Here is an 11,472-nt window from a genome sequence, read left to right as displayed (position 1 = left end):
ACATTAGGTACTGAATAAGAGACAAAGGTCGATAAGGACAGATTTGTTCGGAGTACGTGTCTAATATCAAAACGATTTCGGTTAAATAAAACGCATTTAAGAGTGCATCATGGTAAACATATTTTGATAAGACATCGTTTGTATAGCATAACTGGAATGCACATTTGCATGTGGCATACCAATAGAGAGGTAGAAAAACAATAGTTCTGATACATTGACCGATTAGGGGAATTTTAAAGATATATCTTTCGCAAATTTTCAGCATCAATTCACGGTTGTTTGGCCGTCTCTGATCGAAAATTTTAAATATTATACATGTTGTTCTATTTTAATAAAATTAATAACTGACATGATCCATGAAAGTATTTTGTTAACTTATTAAACTAAAGAGAAAGCTATGTGTACGTCAAAAAAAATAGAACGTGTACAAGGAGTGTCCCAAAGCCCATTAAAACCGATTTTAATATACTGTTACCAATAATCGAATGTCTTTCAAGGCTTTATATCGCTTAATGAATTAGATGTCTAAGTGTGCACATGCATTATCATATAAGCCTCGTCATGCGAAAATGGGTTTAATGCCATATGTCATATATGGCCGGCGAAGCTCTTAACCGCCTGCCCAAGTGGCTGGGTAGTCAATAGCTACCCTGTCCGCTAACGAGACCACGACACTATGCGTCGCGTTCTGAGAAAACTGGGCATACTGCATGTGCGTAAAGTGTCGTCCGCACAGGCTAATCAGGGACAACACTTTCCGCTTTTATGACATTTTTCGTTTAAATGAAGTCTCTCCTTAGCAAAAATCCAATTTATGCGGAAAGTGTCGTCCCTGATTAGCCTGTGCGGACTGCACATGCTAATCTGGGACGACACTTGACGCACATGTATTTTGCCCAGTTTTCTCAGAACAATACTCATTTGCATGACAATATTGCGGAATGCGTAGCCTCTGATCACACTGTGCGTCAGCGCAGGCCGGTCTGGAGCAACGCTAGTTGCATATGACATAAGATCCATTTTTGCATGGCGCGGTTCACATGTGGCCTTCTCGCCTCAGTCCAATCTAGGAAACAAATCATGCACATGTTTTGTAATGTTGATAATAATTTAAACTTAGCGACCAATGGTTACCGGTATTATGTTTTAGCATCATGAAAAATTAAAAGGCAATCTCGAGGCGAACGAAAATATTAAAGCTACTATTTCAAGTCTTTGGTCAAGTTTATGCGGATAAGCTAAATTGCCAATACAATATTGCGTCACAAAATTGTTGATAATTTAGAATCTTAAGAGTCGACCAATAATGCACAAGAATTGAGAAAGCTGCTTTAACGGGTTAAATTATTGAAGGATAGATCAATGAAACCAATACCGCAATTCATTGTAAACCAGTCTATAAATACGCTAATTGTCATAAACCAGACCAGGTGAGGGCGTTGCTAATACACATATCCACCCGTATCCACAGCAAAGCCCGTCACAATCAATACCTTCGCACGTTGGAATTTTTGTTTGCCTACATTAACGTATTCGTTTCATTTTAATATACATGTTTAAACATAGGCTGTTATTTATCAATATTGATCTACCGAACGATTCAACAAAGCGCTAATCAAACACTCAGGCGAGACTACATCAGTCGTGAATATGACGATTCAAACCGACATATTCGGACCTTCAATTGCTTGTACGAAAAGTAAACCTTACGGGAGGGTGCATTTTATATTAAAATGTCTATGGAAGTTCTACATGTCGTTTAATAACTTTGGCATTAGACACACTTGTAATAGACATTTTTTTTTCAAGTTCATTGGTTTTAATATAAGCACACATTACCATCGTGGTAAAATAAATGCACATTTTCTTCATCGGGTGAGGTGGCGGTATCACCCATGGGAATTTTTGGAAATTTATCAAATATGGGTCTTATTTTTAGGTACAATTTTTTTTTCTAAATCTCTGAGTTTGCGATCAATCACCGCGCGAAACTGATGGTCTAAAACAGACCAAACAATATTTCCTCGGAACCCAGAGTAATTTGGTGTTGCAAAGCCCCCGAGCCGTGAGTCAAGTCCATTTTAAAGATCCGTGTTTGTACGTTCCCGCGAGCTATGCGGAAAAATGAACGTTTGCATAAAGATGGATGAGAGTCCTTAAATTTGAATTAGTGAAGAAACATTATTAAACAATTTTGTTCCTAAATATTTCTTAAAACTTTATAAAATTTGTACATAGCAAACGGTATCGATCATATCTTCAGCAGGTATTTGAATATGTATAGATATGTACAATTGGTTTGTACATGTTGGAGCAGATATTGACTTAATGTGGGTCAATAAACATTCGTTTCATGGCGACTGTGCAAATATTTACCACTGCCTTTCATGGCCGTTTCGCCCGATTTAACTTGTTTAAAGGCTTCATACATTGATCCGCTCCGTACATTGTCAGTAGTTATTGATTATAGTGTTTGCATTAAACTCAAGCAATGTCTACAATACAATTAACACCGGGTTTAAAGGAATGTAATAAAAAAGAAGAATCCAACCTTGTCAGAAATTCAACACCAGTAATTTTTACTCTCTACAATTTCCCCTTAAGTCATCGCTAAATCATTATTCTCATATTATTTCATGAGTGAAATTAAACCAAGCAATCGTAAATTTGAACATTAAAAATATGATTCTTTTTATAAAACATTTTAACGAATCACAAGTGGATCAAAATTTTCGTAAAAAAACTTTCTATATTGATTTCAGCATTTAAAAGTACCATTATAGAAAGGAAACCCCTTTTTATATACATTTTAAAGGGGCCTTTTCACAGATTTTGGCATTTTTTTAACTTATTCATTAAATGCTTTATATTGATAAATGTAAACATTGGATCATAAAAGCTCCAGTAGAAAATCAAGAAAAAAAATTAAAAAAGGAAAAGAACATTGCCCGGAGCAGGTTTCGAACCAGTGACCCCTGGAGTCCTGCCAGAGTCCTGAAGTAAAAATGCTTTAGCCTACTGAGCTATTCCGCCGAGTGCACATTCTTGTCGTATTTTATACCTTATATAAGCAATCTTCGTAGTTTCACAAAATTTAACGACAAAAACAGAACTCTCCAAATTATTCAATCGTTTCGCGTTGCAACGCTTTATAATTTTTAGGTTTTAAAATCGTCAAAAAGATGCATATAATGGCTATATTAGAGCATGGTTAATGTTCAGTATTACTGTTTCCTCACAAATATCATAACTAAAACGAAAACTTACGAATCTGAAACAACTTTTTTCAATTTTGTCAATGAACAAAGCGTGAAAAGATCCCTTTAAGCATCATATTCCATCGAGTATTCCGTTTACCTAATTTATGTCCGATCAAATGAATAAGCAATTAGATGATCTATTACGTTTTATGCTAATATGCATTAAAATTATTACTCTTGTGTTTGCAATTATAGTGTTTGAGTATTGGATTGCAAAACTAAACTAACAAACCATATATTAGCGAAAATTACTTATCTTTTAAAAATATGATGTTCTATTATTCGGATTCATATTTGAATCTTTTGTTCTACATTTTGGATGTTTCGCATTGAAAGGTCAATGAGTTATGCTCGTTGGGTTAGTTGTTCGCGTAACGTTGGACTCGTTTCTTTTAGGTTCAGTTCAGTTTTGTTTTTGTCTGTTTTGTTCACCTCATGCAAATATCTGCTCTTAGAATTTCTATGACATAAGGTATCACATATTTCGAAACCCGTTAAATAAATATGCAAAGGGAATTCCAAATAAACGAACACCCGAATCTATGCGTATTCGCTTGTTCGTTTATTTTGAATTGAATTTTGCTTATTTTGTATATGTGACCAATGCTGGGAAAATCAGTCTTGTGTTCAAAATATCACATTTTGACTTGTTGGCAATTTTGAATTCTCTAAACATTGTAGTTCACAAAAATGATATAGATTTTTTATTTATCACATTCAAATCTAATTTTATGACCTTCTAAAGTGACCAACCCTACATTTTACCGTCACTAAAAGTTATCATTCAATACAAAAAAACAACGAAAACATTAAAAAAACAAGCACATTGTTTTATTAAAACAATAATCTTTGCTTTCGTCAAATACATAATTATAGCGCAATAAACTGACAACAGCATTATGGACATTTAAAATGTACCATTTGTGTTGCTATGGTAACCGATCTACATGTTAATAATCACCAGAGCACACAATCACACCTTTAATAAATATATGAATTGTATTTTCAATCAAGTGTTTGTTTAAAGGCAAACACACCATTAATTTCACTGTTTTGTAACTAGTTCAACAATAACATTCAATAATTTTTGTGTTCCATGAACAATTTCCTTTTTTATTCAGTTTCATGTGTATTTAAGCATAATGTAACCTCAAGCACAACAGAATGGAAAAAAACAGCATTGAAAAGTGTTGGTTAAAAGTACACTTGGATACTAAACGTTTCAGTAAATGAAGTAATCATTATTTATAATTATTTCTTATATAGAAAAATTGACAAAATAAACAATAATTTAAACATAAAAATTGTTTGTTTTTGTTACTATGGAAACAATGTAGCAAACAAACAAAAATATAGGATTTTCATTGTAAAACATAAATAAATACAATATTCACACTGATTTTTTTCCAGTTTTTCGGAAAGGCAGTCTGTGTCCATAAGGTGAAAACAATTGCATGGCAACATGGAAAAAATGATTTTGGTTTTGTAAATATGGAATGAGTGATGTATTGGACGTCATCATTGATGACGTTCAATCGAACGAATGATAAAGGGGGCTAACTTTCGTTAAGCTGGCGCATATAGTCGCGATTTGGGGCGCTTGAAAACTGGTCGGTAAATTTTGCTGAAATTTGACATGTAAATGGACCAGAATGCGATCTACCTGTTGGCGTAGGCGTTATACCTGGGAAAAATCTAGTTTTTGATTAAATCACGAAAAAGTTTCGCAAGTTTGACAAAACCGGAATTACAAAATGCGGTATGTGGATATACCGAAATCCCTACCGAAATCCCCGAAATCAAACTTTGATAAAAACAATGTTTCATCAGTGATTTCAGTGTATTTCGCAACAATCTATATTAAAATACGCAGTTTTTCGATAAATAATCAATATTAATGGGGATTTCGTGGGATCTCGGGATTCCTGGGGATTTTGGTAATTGCGGGAATGTCGGTATTTTTTCACACACGTCAAAATGGCCGACTTCGACAGAAAGAACGCTTAAAAGTATTTACAAAATAACATCATCACAAACGATGTAAAGTGAACGCTACTTATCCGTTTTGTAGATAAGTATACGATCAATTGGAAAACACTAACATTTGACATAAAAAAACGCCAGTGGATATGGAAATCTTCATCGTTGGAAATAGCAGACGGCGTCGACCAATGGCTGTCAATACAAGTTCGAAAAGAACGCGAGAAAGTATTAACAAAATAACATAGATGATGTAAAGTGAACGCTAATTCGCTGTTTTGTAGATAAGTATACGATCTATTGAAAAACCATAACATTTGACACAAAAACACCCGTGGATATGGAAATCTTCAGCGTAACGAAATAGCAGACATCACACGGCGTCTCATCTGGCCTTCTGGGTCTACGCTGTTTGCCAAGGCCGATAATATAATGAATGGAAATGCACAAACTCAGTAACTGGCAAGCATATATGCATTAGTAGGTTGTTTCGTGATTATTCAGAAACGACTACATAATTCTTTTGGTTCAGCCAGTGCAACTTAACAGAAATAAGTATAAAAAGTTTCTACATCTGACATCAATGTGCCAACTTAATACAAGGTAAGTTGTTTACATTATTTAAAATATTGCAAGCTTACAGTACTCAACAATAAACAGCTGGTACAATGTAATATCATCGTTTTAATTTTAATAAGCCCTTGGTTAATTACCCTTTTTAATGTTATGGATCAATGCATCTCTAACACCTTCAATCGACTTGTTCATGAAAAATATACACCCTCAGTGCATGTTATCCCATACACCATCAATCACTTACGAAGGCTCGATTGGTCATTCTCGGCTCGGGTACTACTTACCGGTACATGTACCCCGGGTACTCTTAACTTTACTTACATGTTCCCTGGGTACGGTAAATAAACTTAAACATACCCGCAAATATTAGATTGTATCTGAGTTGTATATCCGCCAAAAATCCGATGTCGTTAAACATGCTACCGATAACTTAAAACAAAATTGTTAACCTTAAACAACCTTCTCTTTTAAAAAATCTGCATCAACATGCTTTTTAGTTTGAGTGTTGAGAGGACGCCGTAGGAATAAGCAAGTAATCAAGAATACGTCTCTGTTTCTGCTTTTATTTCCTTCATGTATAATGACGATAAGGATTGACGACTAACATTGACGACAATGATCACAAGCATTTACGACTAACACTGACGACAAGCATTGTTAAATTAACGATTTAATTTGAATAATAAGATTATAGTACAACAGATATGCTTTTCAAAGTATAATATAATAGCATACACTCATTAGAATAAGAGGTTTCATAAATAACATATGAAACATTTTCAATCAATATCGAAATATCTTATTCAATATTTATTACACAGCATGAATTAATTGTTAAAACATAATATAAATACTGAATATGGTGTTCCCCATTTAACGGACCTTGCAAACCAAAAAATGTTTCTTTAAAAAAAATCTATGACGGTTAAAAGTGAGCGTGCGATGTCGCGGAAAATATTATACTTGACGACGTCATACAATGACGCGACTTTAAACAATTTAAGATTTAAAATTAAATCACATCATTGATTTTAACAATGAGTTTTGATAAAATAAATGCCATTGAACAGAAAATTGACATAAATGTAAACATAATTAATTTTTACAAAATACCCGACAACAACCGATTTAGTGTTAAAATTCCCGGGTACGTTTTAGTATATTTACCGTACCCAGGGTACGAGCCTTACTAACTGTATTATTATTATATCTCACCGACTACAAGGTACCTTTACCTTGTTGTGTTTATCAACCTGGAATTTATGTAAAATCCGGCTTTCTTTACTTTTTTTTTCCATTCATTTGATTACGCAATTGTTGACGTACCTCGTGGAAAATTATTTGAATCTTTGGATTTTAATGGCGACAAGCTGGAAGTGTCAATTTATTTTAAAAACGAATCTAAGATTTTAAGTATTGTGTGTTTTTCATGCATAATTCAGTGTTTTCCAGAAAATTGAGTACCAGTTATATGGCCGGCAACTATGCAGCAAAACAAAAGCATTTATGACATTTACTTGATATATTTGGGAAAAGAAGCAGTCATGTAAATGTAAGAGTAAATGTAACCGGCAGAATCGCTGGCTGCCGGTATTTAAAGAGAACACTGATAATAGTAAACTAAATCTCTACGACACGATTACAGCGTTGTAAAATTGTGTTTTGGGTGATAATGGTTAGTAATTCATACAAATGTTATTAAAAAATATTGTGCTTTAAAATTAATTTTGAGAATGGGATGGAAGAACAGAAAATGAAGAGCATACAGGGATGGAAATAAGTGGTTTCCCATGAGCCCGGGGCAAGTAGATTTTGGCCTGGGCAACTCAATTTCAAAAGTTGGTAAACTTGTTTTTTTTTTAATCTTAAAACAATTCAGTGCAATAAAAATTGAAAAACAATTGATCACCATGGATCAATACTAGTTAAATAACATTCATTATATAGGAATAGGACATGATTCAATTCAGGCTCATAATAATACATCATGCATTGAACATGTGTATTGTCAGCAAATTTATATAATTATCTATTATTTTATTGAAAAAATATAATAATATTCACATGTTCATATTTCTGGGCTCGTTATTCTTTATCTGGGCAACCAAAATACTAAAGATGGTTGCACACAATAGTAAAAAGTTAGTTTCAATCCCTGGCATATCATTGTAACTTTATTGTTTAACTGCATTGCATTAAAATTGTGATTGAGGTAAGCTTGTTGTTTATAGTATATTTACTTTTGAGCTCGACTATTATATATGAAATATATATAGTGTAGCTATCCTACTCACCCCGACGTAGGTGCGCGCATTGGAATGTTTGCGTACCACCTCGAATATATTTCCTATGTCCATTGACATATTGCTTTCATACATGTATTTTGCTTCTTAACCAACATGACCCCAATGTATAAACAAAAGCAGATAACTGTATCAAGCATTTTGTAACAATTATGGCCTTTTTTTCACTAAGAATAAGCATATAATTGATAAATCTATTTTAAAGTTTGCGTACCACCTTTAAATTGCCACAACTTTTTTATTATGCTCTCCCCAAATTTTTTAAGGGGGGAGCATATAGTCGCTGCTTCGTCTGTCCGTCCATGCACAATTTTTGTCCGGGCTATTTCTCAGCAACTAATGACTGGAATTCAATTTAACTTAATGGGAAGCTTCACTACCAAGAGGAGACATGCATATTATCAGCCGGTTCTGGTCAGATGATTTTTCACAGAGTTACAATATATGGCCCTATGAAATTTTCCATTAACTGTACATATAACGCGATCTACCTGTTGGCGTATTCGTTATTACTGGGAAAAATCTAGTTTTTGATTAAATCACGAAAAAGTGGTGTTTTTTATTGCGCAATCGCTATAAACACGTGGCTTGGCCGGAAGTACATGTAGCCTTAATAGCAACCCCAAGACAATTCACCCCCAGGAGACAATTGACGGGCTAGACAATTCAAATTAGATTTTTCATACCCCAATTTTTCGATTTTCGTAATCATTTTTGTCGTACCCAAATGTTTTTCGTACCCAAATTTGTTCGTACCTAAAAAAAAATTCGTGCCCATTATTTTCGTACCCAAATGTTTTTCGTACCCAAATTTTTCGTACCCAATTTTTTTCGTACCCCTTTTTTTTCGTGCCCAATTTTTTTCGTACCCATTTTTTTCGTACCTAAATTTTTGTTCGTACCAAATTTTTTCCGTAACAATTTTTTTTTTTTCGTACCCATTTTTTTCGTACCCAAATGTTTTTTGTTCCTAATTGTTTTCGTACCCAATTTTTTTTTCGTACCCATTTTTTTCGTACCGAAATGTTTTTCGTACCCAAATTTGTTCGTACCCATTTTTTTTTCGTACCAATCTTTTTCGTACCCAAATTTGTTCGTACCCAATTTTTTTTTCATACCCATTTTTTTCGTACCCAAATAAAAAAATCATACCCATTTTTTTAGTACCCAAATTTGTTTCGTACCCAAATTTTTATTTGTACACATTTTTTTCGTACCCAAATAGTTTTCGTACCCTAATTTTTTTTGTTTCCTTTATTTTTTTGTACTCTAATTTGTTTTCGTAACCAAATTAGTTTTTTTTCCTGCCCATATTATGTTCGTACCCATTATTTCTTCGTACACAAATTTGTTCGTACCCAAATTTTTTCGTACCCATATGTCGTACTCAAATTTTTTTCGTACACAAATTTGTTCGTACCTAATTTTTTATTCGTACCCATTTTTTTCGTACCCAAATAGTTTTTCGTACCTTTATTTTGTTCGTACCCTTTTTTTTTCGTACTCAAATTTGTTTTCGTACCCAAATTATTTTTTTTCGTACCCACTGCCCACATATTTTTTCGTACCCAAATTTTTGTCGAAATAATCGGCTTTCAATTTGATTTGATCTCCCCACTCATTCCATCCCGCGAAACCCTTAAGGTGTCGCAACTCTAGTATGAGATATAATGACTTATGCAATTAGAACAACAAACGTTTGTATTGAACATTTCAAAACCTGTATCAACTGACACATTTAGCACTCGTATAAATGTTTTAGCTTTCCTAGGAATAGAGGATTTTTTGCACTGTTTGGGGGAAAATATATAACCCAATACCTTGGCCAAAATAAACACGGATACGTGATGTATGTAATTGTTGTGGCATGATCAGAGAAGATCAGATGCGCATCTTAATGCATCGTCTTTTTGGGGGGGCACAGTCTGTATTTTGTCGCTCATTAATAGCGCGTTTCGGACATGTCAAGTAATTGGTTCATCTGTGCGACAGAATTCACGAATGTTTTCAAATAAATACCACTGTCAGATGGTCCAGATCAAGCCCTTTCGCAAACATTGTTTATGGCAGGTTGTCACAGCTCACATTAACTTTGACTTCCAGATGCCAAAGTGCCAATCTGGTGTAAACTTTGTAAGTCTTATCAACATAAAGCTTAGTGTGATGATTCTGTGTTAACCTGAAATGTTAAAAAATAATTTTTTTAAAAAGGTCAGGCTACAATTTAGAATATGTATTTTGAAGTAATTGACTGACATAAAAATAGTTTGACTCATTTCAATATATTATTTTAAGAGATTTTTCCTTTTGGGATTGATACCAAAAGTAATTTTTTTTTACATTTTCACTACATATCAACACGCTTTACCATTTTGCAATTGCATTACTGCAAACAAATACAGGTTTAGCTAAATTAATTTCTCAACATTAAAAAAAGCTATCAGAAACACAATAACTAAGGGCTTGTTATTACCTACAATAACTCTCCACAGAAGGTACCAGATGACTATGTTGTTTTTATTTTGGCCGCAACAGTTGTCACACTGAAAGTGAGCATGCTGTTCACCAAGACTGTTTGTGTTGAGGTAGTGGTGAACCTGGCTGACTACAGCATTTGCACCTTTACCATGTGACTGGCCTTCGTCTGCGAGGTAAAACACCTGCTTTCCTGTGAAACAGCAGACTAATAAGTATACCGTATAACTTACTAGAGATACCCAAACAGTTCTTTTTTTCCAATTAATTTATAGGTGGTTTGAAACATTTAGATAGTGCACGGTTATTGTCTTATCATAAAAGATTGATATAAGACGAGAATGATATCCTCCAGACCACACACGCACACAAACACGCACACATACACACAACAATAAAAAGTAAATAATCAATGGGTAGTTGATTGCATTAATAGACTGATTCAGTTTGTGGACAGCAATGATAATAAATTAATTCAAATACCAGATCCTTCACAGCTGATTCCATACACCTCACACTTCCTTGGGGTCTTGATTAAAAACTTCCCAACCTGTAGAATATCAAATTATTGGTTATTTATCAACATAACATATTTGTTATAATACTAATAATTAATTAAATTTGTTATAATAATAATAATTAATTAAATTTGCGCTTAAACATTTCTAAAAAGTCAACCTTAAATTTGTTTTGTTTATCAGCTTCTGCCAAATCAAGTTCAGACTTTTCAATAAACACAGTATCGGATGGTTTTTTTTTTGACAGCTTCTACATCAATATCAATATCAGACTCATCATGGTTTGACTCAAGGTCACTTTCATAATCATCTACCACATCAAACAAATCTTGAGTAGCGGGGTGAGAAGTTTCAAAATAA

The sequence above is a fragment of the Dreissena polymorpha genome, chromosome 7 (assembly GCF_020536995.1).
Source record: "Dreissena polymorpha isolate Duluth1 chromosome 7, UMN_Dpol_1.0, whole genome shotgun sequence".
In the NCBI taxonomy this organism is placed as follows: Eukaryota; Metazoa; Mollusca; class Bivalvia; order Myida; family Dreissenidae; genus Dreissena; species Dreissena polymorpha.
This window is presented reverse-complemented; position numbering follows the sequence as displayed.